This window comes from Mus caroli, chromosome 4 (assembly GCF_900094665.2).
Source record: "Mus caroli chromosome 4, CAROLI_EIJ_v1.1, whole genome shotgun sequence".
Lineage (NCBI taxonomy): Eukaryota > Metazoa > Chordata > Mammalia > Rodentia > Muridae > Mus > Mus caroli.
Genome location: NC_034573.1, coordinates 90912633 through 90939035, shown reverse-complemented (window position 1 = coordinate 90939035; position 26403 = coordinate 90912633). Strand labels below are relative to the sequence as shown.

At 47.5% G+C, this 26403-nt stretch overlaps 1 protein-coding gene and 1 long non-coding RNA gene across 2 annotated transcripts in view; one reads left to right on the top strand and one right to left on the bottom strand.

The window, feature by feature from the left end:
* Kank4 (KN motif and ankyrin repeat domains 4) overlaps positions 1-26403 on the top strand; it is a 63267-nt gene that overhangs the window by 4228 nt on the left and 32636 nt on the right. The gene's annotated exons all lie outside the window — the stretch shown is intronic.
* Positions 14752-19919, bottom strand: LOC110293534. The gene is made up of 3 exons (XR_002377807.1): positions 19796-19919; positions 17569-17646; positions 14752-16809 (listed from the first exon to the last, which is right to left on the bottom strand). It is a non-coding gene; the product is annotated as an uncharacterized LOC110293534 (long non-coding RNA).

Below are 26403 nucleotides of genomic sequence, written 5' to 3'. Positions count from 1 at the left end.
AAAAGTAAATGCAACTTATTGGCTCCCAATTAGACATGAGTGTGTGTAAAAGTATTGTGAGTGTGTATATATGTGTGTGAATGTGTGAGTCTGCATGTATGTGTGTTTATGTGTGTATGCACCTGTGCGTATGTATGTACATGGATGCGTGCATGCATGTGTGTGTGTGTGTGTGTGTGTGTGTGTGTGTGTGTATTTGTGTCTGCTGAGTTTCCTTAAGTATAGATTTCTGGGTTGGGCCTCTGACCTCAAGTGACAAAGAGCAGAGAGCTGTGGCACGGGGAGAGTTTGTTTCATGAAGATGGAGAGCAGCCCTTGATTCCCCTTCCCTTCCACAGTGATATGACCATCTCGCAGGATACTGGCTGGGGCTCTCGGGAGTTCCTACCTGCTTCTCTCATTGCCTGTTCCTTGCCTCAACAACCTTCCACCTAGGAGGATGTAGCCCTCCTAATCTTTGGGGAAAGTTTAAAAGATACAGTTTCAAGTTGGGTAGAGTTTGACTGGGTCTACATTTACCAGTTATGACGTTGGGGGTGTGTGGAAGAAGGGCATTTTATCATTTTTGATAAAACTATCATTATTGTTTGACTTTTTATTGCGTTTCAATTGATTTATTTAGTGAGCATTGTGTGTGTGTGTGTGTGTGTGTGTGTGTGTGTATGCGTGTGTGTGTGTGTGTGTGTGTGTGTGTGTGTATGCGTGTGTGTGTGTATGCGTGTGTTCACCAGTACCATGGCGTATTCTCTTCTCCTAACATGGATACTAAACTTAGGTCATCCAGCTTGATGGCAGATGCCTTTACCTTGCTCATGCTTCAATTTCTTTTTCTTTTTTCCTTAACTAATTAACTTACTTTACATCCCAATGGAGGTTTCCCTCCCTCCTCCTCTCAGTCCCCCCACCCACCCCTGTGTTTGAATTTTTAACATACTGTTTTCATTTGTCGTTCATGGGATCTTTTAGAAAATAAATATCAAAGGTCAATGAGCCACCTGCAGGGCTTGGAGGGGACGAGGGGGCGAATGGTGTCCGGTGCTTGTGAGCCAGACAGATTACAAGGGTTACGTGTCTTAAGCCTCCTCTAGCAGGCAGCTGATTACACTGAGGTTAGGGTATTACGCTGAGGTAGGGCTCTCCTGACTTGGAAGGCAGAGATGCCCATAAGCCCTGAGTGAGGAAGAGAGGAGCTAGGATAAGCAGTGTTGACACCACAACCCGGGCTTGAGTCAGGCGATACTTGAGTCAGGTGAGGGACCCAGCATGGGTTCAGCGGCACTGTGCACCCCACAATGTCCTGTCCTTCCCTGTTCCAGCCATTGTTGACACTGCTTCCTTGGAACTTCTCTTCCGCAGCTCCTGGCAGGGATCAGGCAGCCTGGGCATGGGCCAGCTGAGAAGGGTGGTATCTATAGGATTGGGCCTCTAGGGCAGAAAGGATGTGATGAGGACTCTTCAAAGGTAAGAGTAAGAGTAAGCTAGAACTCGGATGCTTATCCTGGGTCAACAACCCTGAATTCCCATTTATAGAATTTAAGACAAGTCTGTGCTTGAATTGGGGGCGTGGTGGGAGGGGTGGGCGGAGGGATGGGGAGGGTGACATCTTTGCTTGACGTTTTGTTTTCAGTTGTCAGCGTTGGCGAGAAACCACGGTTTGTGCTCAGTCCTCGTGACACTGCCTCCAATAAGAAAGAATAGATCGTTTCAGATTATATTTTACTTGCTATAGATATTGTGAAATGTTATTTATGTTGGTCGCGTTTGAGATGCCCATGGTTGCTACATCAGCTTCTAAAATGTGTAATTTAATGAGTTAATAAAGTAAAACCCACATGGCTGTGTTACGCACTTGGCTTTTCAAATTGTAATTATTATATTTTATGTATATTGGGTTTCTCTGTAGTCAAGTTATATATTTTCTTTTATGGGCCCTGAGCAAGGGCCCACAGGCTTCCCCTAAGGGGCACAGGAGTAGTCAGGAGTCCTGAGAGGAAGTCTCCCACCCTGACCTTTCATAGACTTATCTGTCTCCCTCTAGGTAGCAGGAGGCATTCTTGAGTGGTAGTAAATGCCATTTAATAGTTGGCGGATTCTCAAGGGCTCGGTTTGTGCTTTGGGTAGAAAGAAGGCTTTGATGCACATCCCAAAGTCAATTTTCAAAACGCAGGCACACATGGGGAAACTTGTTCAGCCATTCCCAGCAGCCCACAAACCCACCAGGCCCAGCTGTGATGGCTTTATGATGGCTCTGCAAACTAGCCCATTGAAACAATCACCCCAGGGAAGGGTTGGCTTCCTGAGCCTGAGAGATTTTGTTGCAGACGAACTAGTGATGTACTTGATCAAAGGCATTCGCCAGCCCTAGGAAGACGCATCCTGGAAGTGGTTCTGGAATGGAGAGGATACAGGAAGGCATCAGGGAAGGGCAGGAGACTGGCCAGATGTTGATTGTGAGGGGCCAGGAAGGAGGAGGGTCACACAGTAGCATTACAGGAAGGCTTGAGTTTTGTTAGTTTTGGTTTACTTGTTTAGAGACTGGGTCTCACTACAGGGCCCTGACAGGCCTCAGATCCTCACTTGTCCATTTCAGCCTCCTGAGTGCTCGGCTACAGGCATGTGGCACCACACCCACTCTGCTCCCTCCTGGAGAATGTTTAATGTGTTTCAGATACATTCGAACCAAGATCTTAAATAAGAGTAATTGTCCTTTACCAGCTACCTAACAAGGTAGGACTGTTACTGTTCTCATTGTGTTTGCTGAGCCAAATGAGGTTCTAAGAGATTAAATATTTGCTTTAACATCATTGAGTATTAAAGAAAGAAAGAAAGAAAGAAAGAAAGAAAGAAAGAAAGAAAGAAAGAAAGAGAAAAGAAAGAAAGAGAAAAGAAAGAAAGAAAGAAAGAAAGAAGAAAGAAAAGAAAGGGAGAAAGAAAGAAAGAAAGAAAGAAAGAAAGAAAGAAAGAAAGAAAGAAAGGGAGAAAGGGAGAAAGGGAGAAAGAAAGAACAGAAGGAGGGGAGAAAAGAAAAAAGAAAAAGAGAGAAAGAAAAGTCTTTTTAGGCAACAAGAGAAAAATCCACTTGAAAAACTTGGCTGCCATCTTGCATGGGTAGGGAAACACTTACAACACATTCTCTTTACCCCTGCCAATCTCCTCAGCTATTTCTCTGTTCTTAGACACCTCCCCTCCCCTTCCTTACCCTTAACTCAAGCAAGGGCACATAGACTGTGGGAACAAGGACAAATTAAAAATGACAAATGCCCTGGAGTTGGGCAGAACTGGGTTCTAATTCCACCTTTGTCACCTGAGTCTGACCATCTGAGTAATGGGACCAATTTGGCCACCTTCCTACACATACTCGCTCTCTCTCCAGCGATTGTGGATCTCTCTCTCATTTGCCAGCCTCTACTCTCCTTTTAGACTGGTAATGTACCCCGTTCCTCACTACCCACTTGTGCTCTGCTAGGACTTCTGGGAGCTCCTCAGATCTAGTCTGGGGCACCTCAAGGCAGCTGCTGTGGCCTCTGGAAAGAACCCAGCCAGTATTCCCGAGTGTCACTGTCACTTCAAGTGTCACTGTCACCTCGCTGCTTTCAGGTGCTCAGGCTCAGCTTGAGGCCTCTCACTAAAACATCTCTCCAGCAGGTACATTTGAGCGGCTGGTGTCCGGCCCTCCCTCTGACAGGGCTCCTGCTCATTCTTGGGACACACACCTGCACACACACCCCTCCCCTGAACTAGATGTCTGCTCAAGGGCTCTATCACCCAAGGCTCCTTCTTTCCCTCTCTTTGCACCTCCTTCTCCCTCCCTCCCTCCCTCCCTCCCTCCCTCCCTGCCCCTTTTGTCCAGTGGTGCTGAAACTCACATTCTGGGTTCACAGCACTCCAAGAGATGTATGTTGTTGAAGGAGGAAGGGACCTCCCTGGTTGCCTAGACTACTTCCTCATTCCATGAGGATGCTGAGGAACAGCAAGAACAGGTACAGGTGTGTGTTGCACAGGGCCTGAGCTCCATGAGAACACTAAGTCTCTTGTCCCAGCCCCTTGCCCTGCCCGCCAGGGTGGCAATGTGTCTTTCATACTGGTATTTTGGGTATGGGGGCATTCAAAGAATTTTTTTTTTCTCTGCAGATCCAAGCTTGTGTCCCTTTTACCCAGGCCCAAGGTGAACCATTTCTGGCCTAACCTTCTCCCTTACCCTACTCCTGTCTCCTCCCTTACTCCTGTCTCGAAGCATTTTCAACCAGCAAATGGAGCCCTCTGTTACCCAGGTCCATGGGTGGTGCTCAGTGGTACAACAAGGCTCTTGCCCAGAGATCTGTGCCCACGTCCAGAGCTGAGGCCTGACGTTCCCCACAATGGGGCCATTTCTCTGGACTACAGTGCCTTCTTCAGAGAACTATTGCTCAAATGCAGTCTGCTAGCCCACCACAGCGTGGCTCTGGAAGAGCAGAAGGCCAGATCACTTCCCTGTTAGCCGGGGTCCTAGCTGTAACATGGGATGAGAAAGTTTTCACAGGTTCCACAAAATCCTTGGCCCATATGTAGCCATTAAAACTGACAAATCCATGCTGGGCGGTGGTGGCACACGCCTTTAATCCCAGCACTTGGGAGGCAGAGGCAGGTGGATTTCTGAGTTCAAGGCCAGCCTGGTCTACAGAGTGAGTCCCAGGACAGCCAGGGCTACACAGGAAAACCCTGTCTCAAAAAACAAAAACAAAAGAGAGAGAGAGAGAGAGAGAGAGGTGACCTCTTCATTTACTTTCTTTTTTTTTTTTTTTTTTTCATTCTGATTATAAAATGATTTTTGAACTTGGCTTTCTTGACTGTAAGGTTGGTTTAAAATCCTGCCCCGCTGTTTTCATTGAGATTTTTCTGAGCTGAACCTCCTGTGGGCCTCTGGCCCACTCTCGACTCTCAGCATGGCTTTGCAGAACCACTTGGCTCTTTGTGTCTCTATGGTGCATTTTGAAATCCTATCCCCACAGTGTGATGGCATGAAGATCCAGGCTTCTGGAAGGTAGCTAGAGCATGAGGGTAGAGCCCTTGTGAAGGGGGCTAATCCATATCAAAGGAAACCCAGTGAATGTTATTATTTCTTTGTGAGGACATAGCAAGAAGTTGGCAGCCTGGACTGGGAGCAGGTCTCACCAGAACTAGCCTGGGCTGGCACCCTGGTCTCAGTCTTCCAGCATCTAACTCTGGGGAGGAAGGAAGTGTCTATTATATGAGCCACCCTGTTTCTTTTACAGTGGCGCTCTTAGAGCAATCCTCTGGGTGGTCCTTCTGGTGGGTCATTAAGAAAGAGGAAAGGTGGAAGGAGACACAGAGACTCCTATCAAATGCTGGTTCCTGGGCCCAGAAGTCAAGAGCTTCCTGAAATGCTGGGATGAAGAAGTCTTGCTAGGGTAGGGACAGTGACCTGGGACCTTTGGCCTGTAGCACAATACAGCTGTTGTAACTTCAACCTAGTACCTGGCTCTCTTAAAAAGAAGTGTATGTGATAACTGGTTTTGCCTGAATATATATATATATATATATATAAGTGTATCATGTGTATGCTTAGTGCCCAAGGAGGACAAAAAAATGCCCCTGAAGTAGAGTAATAGGCTGTTGAGAGTCACCATGGGGTACTGGGAATCAAACCTGGGTCTTTGGTCTTTTCTTGAGTGCTGAGCCCCAGATCTGCCATAGTTTTTGGAAAGGGCGGGGGAGGTCTATGGCCCTGTTCTTTCTTCCCTTCTTTCTCTCATTGTCTTTTCTTTCTTCCCTCTGTCCTTGTCATTTCCTAACAGCCATTGAGCACTACCTAATCAAGGGCACCAGGCTAGGCCCTCCACTAGGCAAGCAGTTCATGATCCATTGGAGGAGATGAATAATGGGAGGCAGAGTTACTGGGCTGTCTCAGGAGGACTGACAGACTGAACAACACTGCTGGGCACAGGCAGAGGGAGGGGACCCAGCGCTGTCCATGGGGGCTGGAAAGGAGGGGGATTGCAACTGAGGGAATTCTCCCAAGAAGAGAATCTACATGTCGTGCAAAGCTCTGGGATACACAATGACCCAGACTCATCCAAAGTCATAGCTGATAGCAGCAACAACATCCTTTTTTATCTTTCTTCCAATGTGCAAGATCTAACAGAAAGATTTCAACGTGGGGGAGACTGCTGCAGAGATGCAAACTGGAGCCCAGGAGCAGTTTCTAAGGGGATCCTGGGAAAGGCGGTGTTGACTGAGGCTGGAATTAGGAGTTGAATAGATATGCTAGTGAAACAGACCCCTGCAGGATGCCCTAGTGGGGTAGGGAGACACTGGCAAAGGCACAGGCTGCCCAGGTCCAGGTGAGGTATGGGTTGCGTTAATGGCAGAGAAGCTAGAGATCTGTCTAGAACTGTGGCCTGAGACCACATTTCCTACCCCACCTTCAACGCTGTGGGCCTCACCTGGTGGCATTTGTTTGCCTGTACAGTATTTTAAAAACTATTTTTTTATTAATTCTTTGAGAATGTCATGCAGTGTACTTTGATCTGTACAGCATTAAAAAAAGAATTCAGTCAACATTTAAAAAACAGATTTTACATAAGTCCACATTTTTGCCTTTTTCTGAGGAAAGAAAAAAAAACCTAGCGTGGAAATACCAGCCTTGAATTAATCCCCAGAGCTATATCCTGAGGTTGTACACTGGATCTTCCCATAATAACTGTGGTCCTACAGCCCTTCAGCTGGCTGGGATCTTTGCACAATATCACTCTAGAATCATTGTCATGAGCCCAGAAAGTACCAAATAATTCATTACAGGGGAGGAGAAAGGAAATTCCAAAGGACACGCATTGTGATCCCTTTATCAGATTGGGCAGTGAATGCCACCACTCTTTGGAGAAAGTTTAATTGTCAATAAAGAAAAAGTAAGCATTTGAGGTGGATGGGCGGGCGCCTTGGGGCCTGGGTGGACAGGAAGTGAATGGGGCGGGCGTCGTACCAAGACGGATGCAAATGGTGGGGCCCTGGGGTGAGCACATTTGATCATATCGATTCATGGCAAATATTTCAAATAACAGAGAAAATTCCACACTGTAAAGAGCTGGTGGGTGGAGCTATGGGAAAGTTCCGAGCATACTGTCCTAGACTTAGCACTGCCCATATAGGATCTATATAAAAAACCATATCTTCAGTTAGATACAATGCATGGATGGATGGATGGATGGATGGATGGATGGATGGATGGATGGATGAAAAGACAGTTGTTGATCTACAGATGGACATTTTATAAATCAAAGTGGGGCTTTACTGCGCCCCTACATGTATCCTCCAATGCTCTAGCTTGAACAATTGCCAGGTCACTCCTCATGTCCAAGCTTGTATTAAAAAAAAAAAGTCTTCCACAGGAAACACTTTTGGGGGGAAGGGTGGGCTTTGGACTGTGCCCTTCTGAGCCTCAGTTTTTCTCCTCTGTAAAATGGGGCTGAGAGTTCCTTCCTACAGAAGGCCAAAAGTGAAGTTTTAAAATAAAGTGTGACTGGCCTCAGGGCAGTTCTGGGGTTCAGCGATCCCAGCCCACTGCACTAGAAGCGAGCACAAGTCCCTCCTACATAGTCCATTCTTGGGATTCCACATTCTCCACCGTTCAACATGCTAGGTGGGGGAAGGCTTGGAGGGAGAGCCAGTCTGGGAGGAATTACGGCTTTTCACCATACAAAATCTTCCTTTTGGTGTTGGACAGACTTAAAATCTCAAGTAGTTCGTTAACAGCAGAATCAGATTTTGTCTAGGGTGTTTTCCCTGGAAACTCCCCTCGCCCCCTTTTTTTAAAATTCAGCTGAAGGAAAGGTCTCAAAGCCAGGTATCTGTTCTCTGATGGAAAGGCCTGTCCTGCCTTTGCTGGCGCTTGGGAGTGGGGGTGGGGAGCTTTCTACTCAGCGGACAGAGACTAAGTGCCCCGGAGTGCCCTGTCTCTCTCTGTGGCACCTTGTCCTGCCCCCTGATTTCCTCCTTCCGCAGCTCTTCCCTTCCTCAGATTCCAACAGTACATTTCTTTCCTTTAAAATTTTATTCTTATTATAGTTAATTCGTCTTCACGCATGTGCATGCATGTGCAAGTGCCCTGGGCAGCCATGATCATCGTCTGGAGCTGGAGTTACAGGTGCTTGTGAGCTGCCTGCGTGGGAACCACGTGCAGACCCCCCTGAAAGGGACTCTTATGCTCTGAGCCATTTCTCTAGCCCGCTCCATTTCTTTTATGTGACCTACCGTTACCAAAGCAACTCTGCTTCTGTTATACCTCATTAATACCGCACCTAGGATTATAGTTTTAGATCAGTATTATGAAACCAAAGAGTGAAGAAACTAAAGCCTAAGAATGTCTGATATGCCTTAAACTCCAACAAACAACAACAAAACCCAACAGGCAAATCTGAGTTAAGATCTAGACTTCCTGGCTTGCCGGCCACAGGAGTCAGGCTGTATCATGTGGCTGCCTTCCTAATTGCTACCAGACATCTCCTACAGGGCTGGGGGTGGGAGTCAGTCTTAGCTCTAGGTAGTCAAGGGCTGGGGACGGGGTTTAATTGTGTATGTATGTTTGTAGGCAAGTATGCCCCAGCGCCAAGCGCAGAGGTCGAAGGGCAATTTGAGGAAATAGAATCTATCCTTTTATAACAAGTGGGTTCCGGGACCCAAACTCAGGTCTTTAGACTTAGTGGCAAGCGCCTTTGCCCACTGAGCCCTCTCACTGGCCTTAGGGAAAAACGGGGAGGCAGGATGTATTTGGCCTTGGTGTTCTGGGAGAGACTGGTGGAAACAGCGGGGGGTGGGCGGGTGAGGGGAGTGGGGGATGGGGGATGGGAAGTAAGGGAGGTTGTAAATGGCCTGGTACAAAGCCAGGACACCTAAACGGTGTTTGAATCGGAAGTGGCCCCAGGGTCAGCCCTTATGGTCGGTCACTGGAGTCTGACATCTTCTAGACATCTGGACTCACAGCAGACGTGTGGGGCCTTTCGAGCCCCATTCAGTGGCACATCTTGTAATCTGCACACAGCCCAGAGGACCCCTTTCCTCATTCAGGCCATGTCTTCCTGACCCTTCCTAACCATTTCCTGCTAAGCCTTACCAGCTCTATCCCCTTTCTCTCAGAAGAGCTGAGAGTTCTGCCCACAGGAGCTCCTGCTTACCGCCTCGTGTGGGCCTCCCACATTTAGCCTGAGTTTAATATCACTGTTGCTTGGAAGACCAGCGTTGGCCAACAGCAATACAGTTTGGGTCTCATTCGAAGCAGTTCACAGAACACAAAATAACAACAGGTAGAATTAATTGTGAATATATTTAGCCCAGTATACCCATGGTGACTTAACGTGTACTCAATATTAAGAGAGAGAATGAGGGGCTTGTGTTAATGTTTCATGCTAAGCCTTTGAAGCCCACCTGTGGAGCATTTTATTGAGCCTCGTTCTAGTGCCATAGGCACAGAAAGCCGGAGGAGAGTTAAGGGCTTTCACTATTAAACCAAGAAAACCCATGAGTGTTGGAAAGCTTTGGGACCCCATTTTAATGAGAGCCTTGAGTAGGGTGGCCAGTCAACAGACCTCAGGTGTCACACGCCACAGTCCTTGCCTACATTGTCAGCATGGCTGACAGGATGTTAAGCCCGCCCTCCCATTTCCCAGCTCCTCCTTTGCTGTGTGTATCTTCTATGCCCTACCTACAGTCTCCCCTGACTCCTTTGAGGTTAAGCTTCACTGTCCCATTTCCCTAACTCAGGACAAGAGCTTGGTGAAATCCGAGCCCTTTGGCCTCGTCTGCTACATGACCCCACTTGTATTTGTGCAGACTCATATTTGTCTCGACCTGTTCATCTCACTGCCTGGTTGTAAATCTCAGCTGCTTTCCACAAGTTCCCAGATCCTACCAGACCGCTCACTCTCTGCCTTCACTTCTCTCTGTCTCCTGAGAAGGTGGATACCATGTGCCTTAGACACCTTCATCTTCACCTCAGTGTCTCTTCATCTTGCTTTTCCTTGCCAGAAATAAACTTTCAGAGTCTCCCTTCCCCACCTCCAGAAACTCTTCTCATCTCTCTGGCCTGTGGGTAAAAGCCATGGACCCTGTGGCTTCAAGCCTCAGCTCCTCCAGCTGCTGATGTGTGGAAATCACTTAACCTCTGGCTGGGTCCACATGGGCTGCTGTTACAAACTGTCATACACTGGGTGGCTTAAAAACAAAAGAAGTTTGCTTCTTGCAGCTGTAAAGAGTGGAAGTCCTGGATCAAAGATTTGACAGGTTTGGTGACCGGTGAAAGCCACTTCCTGGCTCACAGAAGTCATCTTCTTAGCCTGTGTGTTGACATGGTGGGAGGGCAAGGCAGCTCTCTTGAAACTCTTGCATGAGGCTCCTTCTCAGTCAAAAAGGCCCACTAGATCCCCACTCCTGATACCATGTTCAAGTCGGATTTAACATGAGCTGGGGAACAATCCCCCTCTACAATGCTTTTCCTGAGTGAAGTTTTTTTTGTGTGTGTGTGAAGCATGAGATAAAACAATTAAAAGCACCCAGCTGCTGCTGTAGAGTCTCCATCTCAATAGAAAACTTGAAGGATGAACTCAGAGGAACGCTCACAGACGTTTTTATAAGTGTTTAAAAGTAAAACCTCAGGGTGGGCAAGATGGAAATCTCAGCTGCCTCAGTGATGAAGGAGATGGAGAATCAGAAGAAAGAAAGGGCACCATTGGTAAGCAGCCACATGGTGGGGAAGAGACTCAGCCCAAAGTACCAGAGAAAGCATATGTAACTGCTGGCCAGCATCCAGTGGAAGAAGAGGAGAAGAAAAAGACAAAGAGGAAGAGCTCAGAAATGTGATTAGACCTAACAGAACCTCCCATCAGCGCTGCAGAGGCAGATCTAGGAGCAGAGTTTCTATGAAGGAAAAGTATATTATCTCATCAAAGGAATAAATATTCCCCCACCCCCCATGGTTTTAAAAAGGTAGAGAGAAAAAGAAAAGATGGAGAAGTAGAAGCCGGCCATGGCCATGTGGAGGGGGGGGGGAGCGAGAGGGGGCAAAAGGGGGCAAGAGGCAAGAACTTGAGAGTCCTCCCATCTCTTTAGCACAGTATTTGGTGGAGTGGTCCCTCGACTAGGTGATTGGTCTTAAAAGAGGAGACAATAACATGTGTCTCCCCAAAGGCAGATTACATTCTCTTGGCTAGAAGGAAAAAAATCTTTTCCTTAGAGGGTGTCCAGTGCTCCATGTGGACAGGCAACAAGCAGCCCTTCCTCTGTGATTCAGTGAAGTGAAGGAGCTGGGACAGTGAACTGAGCAGGCTGATCTACTCCTTATGCCTTGTGAATCTGCTTCTATCTGTTCTTACTCAGCACCCACTTACTGTGTTCTCTGTACACGATCAAGGCTGCGTGGCAAGGCAGAGAGAGTCCAGGAGGCATTTCCCTAGCAGTGACAAAGCTGAGATTCTGGATGGCAAAGTCAACACTCAGGAACCTGGCCGCTATGTAAGGCGTTCTATGCCTATGCCTGCCTTTCAGATCGTGGCTGCCCTCGGGTTGGGGAGATGCTCAGTGGGTAAAAGTGCTTGCTGGGCAAGCCAGAAAACCTGGTTTCATCGCCAGAACCCCATATCACCACAGATCCCTTGAAAAACAACAACAAAAGGAGCAGATAGTGAAGTCTGTCTGCTCAAACTTCTTACCAGACTCACTTCTCTCTTCTTCTCCCTCCCCAGACCAGTTGTGGAGACTGTGCATATCTGTTGCACCCCCTCTAAAGGCCAGTGTCTGGGCACAGGACTCCCTCATCCCAGTCCCTTCTTCCCTCCTGCTCCTCTTCTAAGTGGAGCAGACTTCCTGCCCTGCCTCCTCTGTCATCAGCTGCTGTCCTGCATGCTGGCCAGGAATGTGAGCACCTGAAGCCACCACAGGCTTTCTTCTCTGCCCCTTTTGTTTGGCGAATTCATCTTTATCATTCATAAGCCAACTCAAGTCTGTGATGTCTGTATGCTTGCTCTTCTATTTCTCTTTGAATCTTTGCCTGCTTCCTTCTTGTACTAGAGGTCCTTCTTTAAGGTCTCTAGTTCCCATTTGGGACAGCCAGTCGCTCAAAGGAAAGAACCCCATCCTATTCTTCCGTGAACCCCCAGCACCTGGCCCAATGTCTGGGCCTTTGTTTCAGACAGCCAGGTGAGCGCGCACTTCTTGGAGACTGGCCTTTGCTGCCCAGCGTTTGACTCCAGGCTCATGGGCTGTGGTCACATGATCGTCATCATCTTTAACAGTGTGAGGAGATGTCCCCTGGGGCTGCCCTGGCTCTGGAGAGGGAAGCCACATGCTCCAAGGGGCTATGGTGAAGACCACAGCCTTTACATTTGGCTTTGTAGGCAGAGGTCAGGGCACTCCAGAACACAAGTGGGTAAGTATGCTGGGCAGGGTTTGCACACATGCCAAACGCCTGCGGATGGCAAAGAAAGGGAGGCCTTGTGTGTGCTGGCGATGCTCCAAGAGAAATAGCCCAGTTATTCTTCTGTGTTGAGCATAGCTCTCTCTTTTAAAAAAAGGACAGCCCCAAAGGGGGGAAAAATCTATCACAGGTTCTAATACATCCCACAGACTAAACTTTAAACTACTTGCTACCCTCAAAATATATCACGTGGATAACTAATTGAGCCAACTTCATATCCTTCCAGGGCATGGCTGTGTGACAGGAGCAGAAGAGGCAGTCCCCATCGCTTTTGCTTCATTCCTGGTTGCCAGGGGTCTGCAGACCTCGGAAACAGGGCCTTGCTTCTTCCCTTAGGCTCCTGTTTTGAAGGCCCTGCCCCTGTCTGTCCCCCATCTTTGCATCTGAAGTTAGCCTGCTACTTACCCATTCTAAGCCACCAACTTCCTTCCACTCAGGCCTTTTGGACAACTGTGGACCCAAGCATGACTCCATCTGCCTAGGAAAAGTCCATCAGAAGCCCTCACTGCAACAGCAGTTCCGCCCTGTGTGGTCTTTGTGACTCCTGCTGACTTCCTATACTTGCCTGCACACGGGCTTCCAGATCTCCCACATAGGAAAAAGATGTTCAGTATTGGTGGAGGGGAGGGCCAGGCAAGAATAAGAGATAAGTTTACTGCTTGGCCAGTGCACAGTCCATAAACAAGGACAAAGCAACTAACAGTTGCTGGGCACCTACTGTTTTCCTTCTGCCCCGTTGGCCCCACCCCCAGAACAACGGTGTTTTCAACATGCCAAATACAGGGTTAAGAATGGGTACGTAGTTGGACATGCTAGCTCATACCAGGAATCCTGAGCACTTGAGAGGCTGAGGCAACTTGAGAGTTGCCATGAGTTTGAGGTCAGGGTGGGCTACAGAGTGAGTTCCAGGAAGGTCTCACCTAGTGACCTATCCAGATACACACCATAGTGACCTATCTAAATACACACACGCAGAGACACACAGACACACTAGCACACGCACACACTCTTACAGAAAGGAAGGAAGAAGAGAGACACACACAGAGAGAGAGAGAGAGAGAGAGAGAGAGAGAGAGAGAGAGAGAGAGAGAGCCTCTAATAAGCAAACAATATGAACAAGCTGGGACGATGGCTCGGTTAGGAAGGTGCCCGCCGTGCAAGCGCGAGAACCTGAGTCTGGATTTCCAGCACCTTGTAAAAAGCTGGGTGTGGTGATGCCTGTCATCCTAGCACTGGGGAGACAGACAAGAGGACTCCCCAGGGTGCGCTGGTCAGCTAATCTTGCCAAAGTGAAGGGTGACAGAAATGCTGACCCATCTCTCTCTCTCCTCCACACGCATGTGTACACTTAGATACCCAAACCAACAGGAACAACCATGTAGCCATCCAAACAGCCCTAGGTAGCGAGCCGTTCTTCAGAGCCCCCGTAGAGCTAGGGAGCTGGGTCAGAAGGTAGAAAGACTTGCCTGAGGGCAAATCATCTGCAGCCTCTAGAGCCTCTCATTTAGTCAAGGTCACCTTCCCTCCCTCTCCAAACCAGACACCTCATCCCATGTGTGCTTAGGGCTGTGACATCAGCATCTCTTCTTTATTGGAAACTCTCAGATTGGTTCATGGAACCAGCTGTGCAGGTGCACCAGCTCTCTTCAGGAGATCTCAGCAGAATATGGTTTGTAAACTCACTAAATCAGAGTTTACAAATATATTTTTTTAAAAGTAGGTAGATTGCACTGGGAAAAACTAGATTTTCACGTGTCACTGCAAGTAGCAACACAATCTTGTGCAGCCAATATGGAGACCAATGTGGAAGGAAATCCCTCAAAACCTAAAATAGACACAGCATTGAGACCTACCCACACCCCTTCTGGGTATATGCTCAAAGGAATAATGCCACATGCATGTTTGCTGCTCTACTAGTTACAACACCCAAGAAATAGAACCAGCCCAGATGCTTATCAAGTTGAATGGATAAAGAAGATATAGCATACACACGGTGGGATTTTATACAGCCATAAAAATGAAATCATGAAGAAAAATGGATGTGCCTGGAAGTCAGTACATTAACAGAAACAAGGCAGACTCAGAAAAACAGAGTTGGGGGCTGGTGAGATGGCTCAGCAGGTAAGAGCACCCGACTGCTCTTCCGAAGGTCCTGAGTTCAAATCCCAGCAACCACATGGTGGCTCACAACCATCTCTAACAAGATCTGACTTCCTCTTCTGGAGTGTCTGAAGACAGCTACAGTGTACTTACATATAATAAATAAATAAATCTTTATTAAAAAAAAAGAAAGAAAAACAGAGTTACTTTTGTTCATCTGTGGAACCTAGACTTAATTTACACAAAACAAACATTTGTATTACAAATACAGTAAATAAATATTCTACGTATTATACAAACACAGATGTAAAGTACGTAAGGACAGGCATGGTGACATATGCCTGTAATCTGAGTAGTAAGAAAAGTGAGGTGAGGAGAGAACTTGAAGCCATCCTGGGCTATGAGGACAACCTGGGCTATGAAGCAAGCCCCGGCACAAACAAGCAAAACACAAAGTGGAGTGTGTGAGGCATCACCTGGACAGCTGGTCTAAGCAGATTCCAGTCCTGGGCCCTTAGTCCTCCCATGCACACTACTCTTCTGCCATGGGAGGTGTAGGGTTGAAAACTGGACCGGGGCACACTTCTAATTCAAGTCTTAACCTGGGGAAGCAGGACTGGATTGGATACAGGCTTTCCACCCAAGGCAGCTGCAATGGCATCCCTCTAGCTCTGGGGAAATGCTCCATTGGCAGGGAGAGACATCTCCCTAGTTATTCAAGGCAGGAACCATGTATGTCATTCATCCCAGCTCTATACAACTCAGTAAATGACAGAGAAACAAAATTAATTGGCAACCCCAAACCCTTGTTTCTGGCTCAAAGATATGTCTTCAGAATGGAAATTTTGACAGAGTGCTAGTTCTACAAATGACATTGTATATAAAATGGATGACCATGTAACTCAACTGCTACTGTCTGTTAAACAACCCAAGTCTCCTTGTAACCTGTCAAGGTTATCTGAAACCTAATTGCATTTTTATTGATTAAGTAAGACTGCATTTTCCCCCTAATCTATTCCTTAGCAAATAAATTTATTTATGGACCTATTGCATCTCCTGAAAATGTTTATATTTGAATAGTCACTTGATAACCCATGAGCAAGTCTATAATGGAATCTAAGTCTAGACTCCTTCCTTTGCTGCTCCTTAAAGTTAAAAACAACTAATTCATTTACATTATGGGTGTTTTGCCTGTATGTGTGTCAGTGTACCGCATGCCTACAGAGGCCAGAGGAGGATGTCAGTTCCCCTGGAGCTAGAGTTGCAGACAGTTATGAGCCACCATGTAGTTTCTTGGAATTGGGCCCAGGCCCTCTGGAAGAGCAGCCAGTGCTCTTACCACTAAGCCATCTCTCCAGGCATCTTTGCTAACGTCTGGTTTCTTCTCTTTCTGCTTAGGCTCCAAACAACTTGTTTCACAGACAGTTACAGAAACTAGAGCCCAGAGAGTCCTTCCACTCTGTGCTTAAGAGCTTGCTCCATGTAGTTGGACGAACCCTGCCTCATAGTAGATCTGTGCCCTCAAGCCTGTGAGAATGACGTAACCTACCTATTGTGACCACTAAGTAACCATCTCTAGCATTAGTACAGGGCAGTGTGTACGTAACAATTATCATTGTAACCGTGTACGCTATCATCATCATTTCTAAGCCTTAGCTCTCTCACCATAAATCACTTATAATGGAGACTACAACTAGTAATGGGTGTTCATAACTTTGCCTGTGAAGCCTTCTGAGTAATTCCTTTCTGAGGAAATGCCAGGCACAGCCTGCTTCAGGGTGGTGACTCTGTTACTATGTAGACTGGGTTATCCAGAGAAAATAAAGGCCTGGACAGTGGAGCCAGCACTGGAATTCCTGAGGAGAGGGCAGAGAGAACCTGGTGGTGGTGAATTGTGCCAGGTGGGGAGGAGGCTGGTGGAGGCACCAGGAGATGATACCGCAGAGGATGCTGGGAATGAAGCTCTCTGCTGCTGCTGCTGCTGCTGCTACTGCTGCTCCAGCTGCTCTGTTGGAGCAAAGTGCCCAGAATAGCAGAGAGGAAAGCAGAAGTTTTGCTTTGCACTAAGAATGCTTTCCCCCTTCAGTATTTTCTCTGGAGACTACAGTGAAGGTTTGGATAGCTTCCAATTAATTTTTTGTCTGCTTAGCTGCTGTTTCTTTGAATGCGGCGCTGAGCTCCGACTGGGTCACGGGGCAGCCATCTTTGTCTCATTTGGAGAGGAGTCAGAACTTCTAGGGCCCCAGGTGCTAAGGAGGGAAGAGTACAGGATGAACACAGAGAAGGTGCTTAATTGGTCTTGGCAACTGGTTTTATTATTGTGTTTGGTACTGTCTCTGTAGCCAGCGGCCGCAAGCAAAGGTCACCAGTGGGAGTGGGAACCGTATTCTGGCAAGCAGTCACGCCAGTGAAAGCTCCATTATTCTCTATGGAAACTGGGAAGACCAGCCTTGCTGTTTTTAGAGAAGTTAGTGTCCTCCAAAGCACAAGCCGGAAAAGCTACAAAGCTGCAGCTCCTAACAGGAAGCAAGGAATCTAGAAGACAAAGCTGACTCCAGCTGTGGTGTGTGACACACACACCATGGGACCTCAGTATCCCCACTAGGAAATGAAGATCATGACCAAGGTCCCATTAGTGATGTCTCTTCTCTCAGCAGTAGAATTAGCAAAAATGGCCACCTGGGCACTCACCTCTTGCAAAGTCCTGACCTGGAGCTGGGAGAGGTTTGCAGAGGTAGGAAGAGAGCCTCTTGACTTGAAAGAGGCCACAGAGTAGCTTGAGGGAAGAGGAGATGTCTAACGGAAGTCAGACTGTGCTGTTCCATATGCCCAGCCATTGTGTGGTATCTCTGAGCTGCTCTCAGATGGTTTAAACCTGGGTGTGACTCCCAGAAACATGTTTTCTCAGTGACTTCACCTACTATTTTAGTCTGTTTCCTAAGATAATTCTAGGTAAGAGAATATCTGACACTGGATAATTTTTTTTTTTTTAATGAACAGGAATTTACCTGACTCCTGGTGCTCAGGGCCAGGACATCTAAGAGTGAGGTGCTGGCCTTTGCAGAGGGACTTCATGTTGTACCATCCTGGGAAAGAAAGCAGAGGGGAGAGAAAGCAGAGTGATTGAGCACTTAAAGGCCAAACTCGTTTCTTTATGTGAACCTACTCTCTCAACAGCGAGCCCACCCCCAAGGCACAGCATGCATCTGTCTATTCATGGGGGCTTAGTCCTGGTGACCCCATCACCTCTTGTTAGTTCCCTCTCTCCAACACCACGGTTTAAGTTTCAACACATGAACACATGGAAACATAGCAGTCCCATTAAGTACAACAGACCAAAACTCAGGTCACAACCATACACAGCCTTCCTGAATACTGCCAGGTGGCACACTGAATGAGTCCCATCTGCTTCCAGCAAACATTCAACCTGATAGAAGTTTCTAGAGCCCTTTGTCTCTTGGGCTCATCACTGATGATACCCACCCTTCCTTCAGCTGAGATGCTGCTGAAACTGAGCGTCCGGCATCCTTGTTTGACACACGTAACAGATACTGAGCTTGCACATACTGAACTTGTACGAGGCTGGCTAGGGTATTGTGCAATTAAAGAAAACAAAGACAAAACAAACAGTATTGGCTCCACCCCGATATCTGGGGATCAGTTTTCATCTGCAGTTTCGTATAAACTGATTCCTGAGTAGGCAGGGCGCGTGTATCTGAGCCAAGAAAAACCTTCCCCCCAACCCAGAAGGCAGAAGCCATAGCTCACAAAAGTGCTGAAGAGCCTGCACCTGGGGCTCTTGGGTGACATCCATTCTAGTGCCTCAGAAGGTTCCATTGGATTCTAACCAAGGACAGAGATGCTAACTAGGCATAGGAGGTGCAGAGGTCCCCACCGCCCACCTCACCCCACTGAGGGTGTCTGTCTCTGCCCATGAGACAGATGCTCCCACTGCAGAACCCAGGAAGGAGGAATGGGGCTGAATTCCTGTGGAATATTTGCTCTGAGCTGTGGTTTCCCAACTATCTAGACAGCAGTCCACAGCGTTGGAGCAAGAATCCTCGTGGTCTACTGAGTCGACTCACTCCCATGTTCCACCGGGGGTGGGAATGGTAATAAGGGGTTAAAGTGGAAGAGGAAAATAAAGTGGTAATAAAGCTAATACTCAAGAGAGTGATCAACACAAATTCCCAACAATGATTTTATGAGTAACAGAAGTTTAAAAATAAAATATGTCTCATATCCAAGTCTTATAGCGGGTGAGGGTCATAGTTGCGAACTTTTAACCCGTCCTAGCAAGCTTGCAGGAGAGGGGTTCCTAAAAGGGGGTCCTGCAGGAGGATGTCATTCCACTGGCCTCTCAGAGCCTCCCAGAGCCACTCCCCAGGAGTCTGTCCTCAAGGGCACTGACTTTCAGGGAGTTGGGCCTTGCTGTCCCTGATACTGCTTGGCTGGGTCCTAAGTGAAGCCAACCTCAGAGACTCTGGGCTCCTAAGGAGAGAGTCCCGGGCATAGGACAGGAGTTCAGAAAGTCCTGACTTCCTGGGAAAAGCACAAATGTCGTCTGCACTAATAACAAAACGCCCTCTTTGAGAACGGCAGGAATTCCAGACCTTGCCCTGAGTTCTGAAGCACTGTCTGGAGGTAGCGGAGGTCATTCTTCTCTGCAGAATAGACAATGTTCTTAGCACCCTTGTAACAGACATTTTTTTTCCTTCTGTTTTTCTAGGACAGACAGGGTTTCTCTGTGTAGCCCTGGCTGTCCTAGAACTCACTGTAGATCAGGCTAGCTCAAACACAGAGAAAGCCTGCCTCTCTAACTGCTGGGATTAAAGGCATACACCAGCACTGCCCTGCCAATTTTTCTTTTTTAATGCCAATACTTAATTGATTCACATGTTTTGTTTCTAATTCCTTATACCGATAAAATCATATTACTGTGTTACTTACTTTAAGAGTGAGAATTTGGGTTCTCTTTAGTGCTATTTTGGAAACTCTTACCCTTGGCCACTGGACGAGGTCTTTGCCCTGAGAATTATAGATTTTAGAAGTAGGGTGTGTAGAAATAATTTTAATCGTTTTTTTCTTCCCCAGGCCTGGCTCCCAGAATGAGGACTCTGAGGCTAAATATGTATTATTAAATGCCTAGGCCATAAGCTTTGGCTCATTCCTTGACGAGCTCACAACTTACTTAACCCATTGAAATTAGTCTATGTCTACCATGTGGTTAGATACCTCTCCTTCAATTCCGGCCCGCTTCTTCTTTCACTTCTCAGAATCTCCCTGCTGGTTTACATCTGTCTCTTCAGTCTGTCTTCTTGGTCCATCTCCTGTCTGTCCCTCTTGAATCTCTCCTTTTATCCTCTCACTATATCCCAGAATCCTTTCTCTTCCTGCCAGTGTCCCGCCTCCTACTTCCTACCTCAGCTCATTGGCCATCGGCGTTTTTTATTCACAGGTGATGCTTAGATTGTCTTTCCGTGGTATTCCCAGGTTCTTATTTCAGAGCCTGGGAATTTGAGAATGGTGACACATGTCTATGTTACCAGCACTTGGGAGGAAGACTAGGCATTCGATTCATCCTTGGGTGCATAGCAACTTTGACGTCAGCCTGGGCTGCATGAGACCCGGTCCAAAACAAAACAGGAGCATGAATACTACAGGTGCCGCACGTGAGCAAGAGAAAGCTTAGTTCTTGTCAAGGAGCTTCTAGTCCACCAAGAGAGATCCAATGATAGTACAAGGACAAAAAAGCAAAAAGGAGAGAGAGAGAGAGACCCGTGCATATACAATATCTCTGTTCTTCAGCCTTGTGTGGTCTGAAGCTCTGATTCTCCTCCCAAATGCGGGATTTTATGTATGTGCCACTAGGCCCGGTTGCTTATGTCTTTATCCTGCCATCTAAGGCAAGTTGATTAGTGGCACTGTCGGGTGCCTAGTACTTCCTTCTGACTGGCTTATTTTATTTTTTTAAGATTTATTTTGCTTAGATGAAACGTATCTGTGTGAATACACCGGTGTTTGGAGAGGTGTGGGTGTGTGCAGGCGTGTGTGCAAAGGAGAGTGCTTTGGACCCTTTGGAGCTGGAGTTAGAGACAGAGCTAAAGTTAAGGTGAGGCTGAAGTTACAAGCATCTGCACAGCTCTCGGTTATCTCAGTGTCATGGTTGCTCAGCAAGTGCTCTTAACCACAGAGACATCTAGTATTTGATTTCTTTTCTTAAAAAATACTTAAATTGTGTGTGTGTGTGTGTGTGTGTGTGTGTGTATGGGTGTGTGGTGGTGGTGGTGGTGAGAGAGGACAACTTGTGGGAGTTGGCTCTTTCTTTCTACTGCACGGGTTGATAGAAATGGAACTGAGTTTGTCAGGTTTGACAGCTGGCACCTTTACCCATTAAGCCATCTAAAGGCCTCCAGCCAGCAGGATTTGTATATTTATCCAGCAGTTGTAAACTCAGGAAAATGACCATGTTTACATCAGCTTACCCTTTTACCATTTCCTCATAGTATATACAGTGCATTATTGTACCACAGAACCTCTAACTGTAACTTTGCACCCTTGAAGGACCTCCCCGACCTCTGAGATCCACCTGTTAAGAGGTCTGGAGCAAATGCGTTCTCCTAACACACAGGAAGTGTTTGCTCACAAATTCACATTACATGCTTTCTGGGGCCTGTGGTAGAGGTCAGGGACACAGGTAGCCACTGTGGCCAAGGACAGACAGGAAAGGTGCAGTAGAAAGGTGACCATTGCACATGGTAGATATGTGTGAGGCTTGGGACAGACCAACAAGGTAGTACAACCTTTGATACCTGTGTAGCTTAAGGATAGACACAAATGCTGGGTGTGGTGGCACACGCCTTTACTCCCAGCGCTCGGGAGGCAGAGGCAGGAGGATTTCTGAGTTCAAGGCCAGCCTGGTCTACAGAGTGAGTTCCAGGACAGCCAGGGCTACACAGAGAAACCCTGTCTCAAAAAACCAAAAAAGAAAAAAGAAAAAGAAAAAGAAAAAAAAAAAAAGGATAGACACAAAGGACTTTGTCCTGAGAAAGGAAAAGACCATATCAATCTTTTCTTTTTTTTTTTTTTCAAGACAGTTTCTCTGTGTAGCCTTGGCTGTCCTGGAACTCACTATGTAGACCAGGCTGGCCTCTAACTCAGAAATCTGCCTGCCTCTGCCTCCCAAGTGCTGGGATTAAAGGCGTGCGCCACCACTGCCTGGCTATAAATGCTAATCTTAATAGCCGTGTCTACAGCCATACATAGCATCCTTGCCCTTCATCTCTAGGTATAGCCAGATGCTTGGGAATCTTCCAAGAAAAAGACTGAGAAGAACACAATTCTATCCCCAGGAATTTGACTCCTGGGACACCCAAGGGGATTCACTTAGTCCACCTGTCTTATTTTCTTTACCTGTACAACAAAAATACTGAAGCCTGGCCTGGGGATACAGGGCCACAGAATGGAAAGGTGTGCTTTCTATATGTGTTGGGGAAATGTGGGCAGCAATTCAAGGAGAGGCCACCCTCGGTGCCAGCATCAAGCTCCACACAAGTTTGATGGGCACCTGAACTGAGCTGGAATGAGCCTCCATCATTAGTGTATATAGGAGAAGGCTGCCTGTGACATGTCTTAAGGTCCTTAGCGCCCTAGCAACATCAGGGGTCCATGTCTCTCTAAAACTGTTGCTCAGCCTGTATAGAAGACAGGTACGGGCTCTCAGGATCCCTGTTGGACCATGTCACCCTTGTGTGCCTTCAGTAGGAACAGGCAAGTGTCAGGTTTGGAAAGCCTGAGTTCTACCTCACACCTGCCTCTGCTCCAAGAGCTGAAGCAACCTTAGGCTGGGCTCTAGGTCTTATCTGATGTGACCCTTCGGTTAATTCCCTTCCCAGGCAGAGCCTCTGTCTGGCTCTTGCAGGGATTAGAAACCCTGCTGGGAGCAGGAACCACAGAACAGGCAGGAATTTGCTTGTCACTGTAGGTGCTTGCCCTTTTTCTTTTTTTTCCTGCCAGATGGGGTGCATCTTGGGGTTCCAGAGCATCAGACTGGTGGGGCTGCAGGAATTGGGAACTGCTAGTATGGCCTCAGGAATTCCTGGGGCATCTTCCTATCATTACCCTACCCCACCAAAAGATTTTCATTCACTTAATGTCCTGAGCCACCAAGAAGCCCAGCGGATTTCCAGTGTTAAGTAGACTGCGCATCCTTTTTAGTTTCATTGATGAGCTGTAGGGGGAGGTGGGAAATCCTGCTCCTGATTTCCCGGATTTGGAGGCATCAAGGTAAAGAAGGTTGTGTGTTTTTCGGATGTCTTTAGATGTGTCCCTCTGAAACAATGGCAGTTCCCCGGAACAAGGTTGCAGCTGATGGATCTGCGCAGTCTCCCTTTTCCTGTCTGAGCCAGTATTAATTTATTAAGCAGTGAATTCGTTTCTGACCCAGCTTGCAGTATTCGTATACTGCAAAAGGGAAGTCAGTATTTGCTTTTCCAGCAAGGTCCTGGGTCACCTAACCAAGTCCTTTAACAAACAGCTGGGAAGCAGACTAGGCTGTGCTGAGTTTACAGGAATCTGCTCCATTGAAGCTGGTTTCGTGGGAGGGAGCCGAGTTCTTCCTGTCTGGGCTGTCCAGAGTGGAGGGGCGCTTGAGGAGGGTGATACGAACACAACTTGCTCCGCAACTGGCCTCTCTTCTCCAACAAGCCCTGGATGCAGCAGCGACAGTGTGGGCAAAATAAGAGAAACACTTGAACAAAAGCGTGGGAATGGAATTACTGAGATTGTGTTAATATGCTAATTACTAACCCTGACCCCGCCCCCTCCTGTTGGGCAGGAAGTGATCCTCCATGCTGAGAACTCAGCTGGTAGAATCTCTTAGGAGTCATCTCTTTTCTTTGGTATCTCATCTTCAGCCTATATCCAAGGATGAGCTGAGCCGGGACAGCTTCTTAGCACAGGAAACAGTTCCACTTGAAAAACTCGGGTCCTAGGATGAGGAATGAAAGCTCTCATCACGTCATCAGGGCAGGATTGTCCTAGGTATGGGGGGCTCTTTTGGAAAGGGCGCTCTGTCTCTGCCAGGTGATCATGAAGGGACCAGTGGGGATGCTATTTAGTGCACTACCATGCTAAATATTTGACTTTGTAAGGTTGAATTGTCCAAGAATTCTGTGGCAGCGAGGCTGTGCTTCGAGCCAAGCTCTCTTTTCAAGGAAATCCAAGGTGCTATTTATTTTGGCGTGCAGCCTGCTCTGTGATGAAAAGTGGGGTTTTTATTATTGCAGAATAAAGAAGGGGTTTGAGGAGAACAAAGATGCAGGCGCGGGTCTCAGTGTCAGGACTAAGGCAGGGAAGCTGTCTTTATGTTTTGACTTGAGGTTAAATGGGGTTTGAAAATGGCATCATAAAAGAAACCAGTGTGGAGGGGCAGGGCAGGAGGGAAGATGTGCAGGAGCTGGGCTAACCTGAGGAGACCATTTCTAACAAGGTCTAGCTGTACAGGGACCCTCTTTGGTGGACTGCACAAGCAGCCTCAGGCCTTCCCTCCTTACTGAAGTTCTGAAGGACACTTTGTTATAAAATATAATGTGCGGGGTGGGGGGGGGGGGTTGGCCTGCCTGGCCTGCCTGGCTGGCTCATGCCAAGATGCCCCCTGAGAAATCACACCGTGCAACAGACCTGATATAAAGGAGGTTTATTTGAGGAAGGGAGGGCCTGGAGAAGGGGTAGAGACAGACAGATGGGAGCAGAGCCATGAGGGCAGAGAAGGAGGGGACAAAGAAGGACAGAAATAGGGAGGGAAAGACTGGGCAGGAACACATGGGAATGGGGAGAGGGGGCCAACTGGGGTGGCGAGTAGTCCTTTTATATGTAGCCCACACCTGGCAAAGAGTGACGATGTATAAGGTGGCAGGTGATGATGTAACCCACTGCTAGGTCCCTGGGAGGAGCCTGGTGGAGCTGCCTGTAAGCCAACAAACACACTTGCCATTCTCCCCCTAGTCAACTGGGGAACTTTAGGCTGGCCACATAGCCTCTGGCTGCCTTAGTGTCCTCATCTATAATTTAGAACCAACTCCCACGCTTGCTTGTGTGTGGGAGGGGGTAAAATGACACCCAGTGCTTGGCACCTGTTCATTTTTCGTTGTAGGTTCTGTTTGAAGATGGATAAGCTTGTTCCCCCCTTTAGTTATTTTAAAAAACACCCTTTAAATACGTAGATCTGGGGGTCATACACGAATGCATCTTGTAAGAACTAGTTGCTCTTCCACTCTTCCAGAGGTCCCGAGTTCAATTCCCAGCAACCACATGGTGGCTCACAACCATCTGTAATGGGATCCTATGCACTCTTCTGGTGTGTAGCTAAAGACAGCCACAGTGTACTCATATAAATAAATAAATTAATAATATTTAAAAAAATATTTTTGACCTTCAAAAGCCTGCTGCTCAGGAGAGGAGTTACAAAGATAAAGCTATGCACTCTCAAGGAGTTGAGAATGGAATGAGCTACTGAGAAAGGCTGGGCTGTCCCTGGGGATCCTTGAGACCCGGACCAACCACAGAGGACAGCAGCAGATGTTAAAGATTGTCACACTGGGGATACAGCCTAGCAGGGTGGTCAACAATTGCTGTAGTTGCAGGATTCCATGTTAAAGGGGGACGTGACCCACAGGGAGTACCAGGCATACTCATGCTTTGTGTTTCTGATAGAGCAGCGTGTGCCGGCGTGGTGTTTGTTCTCCCTTCCCCCAGCCATCAAGCATCTGCCCAATTCCAAGGAATCTCCCTTAGCCAAACTCCAAGGTGTCTACCGTAAGAATCGTGGAGAAAAGTGGACCCAGCTACGGTGGAGAAGGAACCGGCGAATTCTTTCATTCCTTTCAGTGTTTAAACCCCTTTAGAGTGAAAAGTTGTGAAGCCCTTCCTCAGAGAGCTGGGTTTCAACTCCATTTAATACCTGTAGCCTTGAAGTGATTAGTTTTAAGTGAAATGCAAGTGGAGGGTGGGAGTGTGAGGGAGACTTAGAGGCCTCCACAGAGTTTTTCATTCTTAAATCCAGCCTGATGTGTATGGAATGATCCCTAGAGGTCATTTGATCCCACATTTGATGGATCAAATTCAGAATTCTAGCCAAAGGCAATAATAACTCTGATGTCCCAGGTGCTGCTTAGAGTTCGCAGCCACAGGTCTGGCTACAGGTGGTGGTCTCTAGCTTTAGAAAGGTGGACTCGTGAGGCCCAAGCTGTCCTTCCTTCTCCAGGCCTAAAGGCTTTTCAGGAATTGAGCAGAGAAGGAAGAGATATTAGCCAGAAACATTCTCCTCCCAAGGAGAGCAAGGGACAGTCACAACTGTGAACTGGGCTGGCCAACTGAAGGACAGCCATTACCCCTACCACAGAGTTGGAGCTGGCTAGGCTGGAGCCCCTGTTACACGCCAACACCTACTTGTTACGTACGTCCACTCTTAGCCTCAGTTTTCCCACCTGAACACTGAGCATAACAATCCTATCTGGGTTAAGGTAAGAACTGTACGAGACAATTCAAGTACAGTAAATGCTTCCAACCCTACTGGTAGCTTGGTAATGTTACAGGATGTGGGGAGCGGGAAGCAGAATAAAGAAAGGTTAAGGTGATAGGAAGGCAAAAATGACATTCCAAGTTTGACTTGACACACTTGTCCAGCCCTCCCCTGCCTTCCATTTCACACACACCAAAGGCTGCAGATTTGGGGACATGGGAGAATCAGAGGAGTCCTCTACCTAGGAGCCTCCTCCTCACCACAGGGCCGGCTCTCCATCATCCAGGTTAGGACTCTCCATGCTTTTCCACTGATCTCCTTC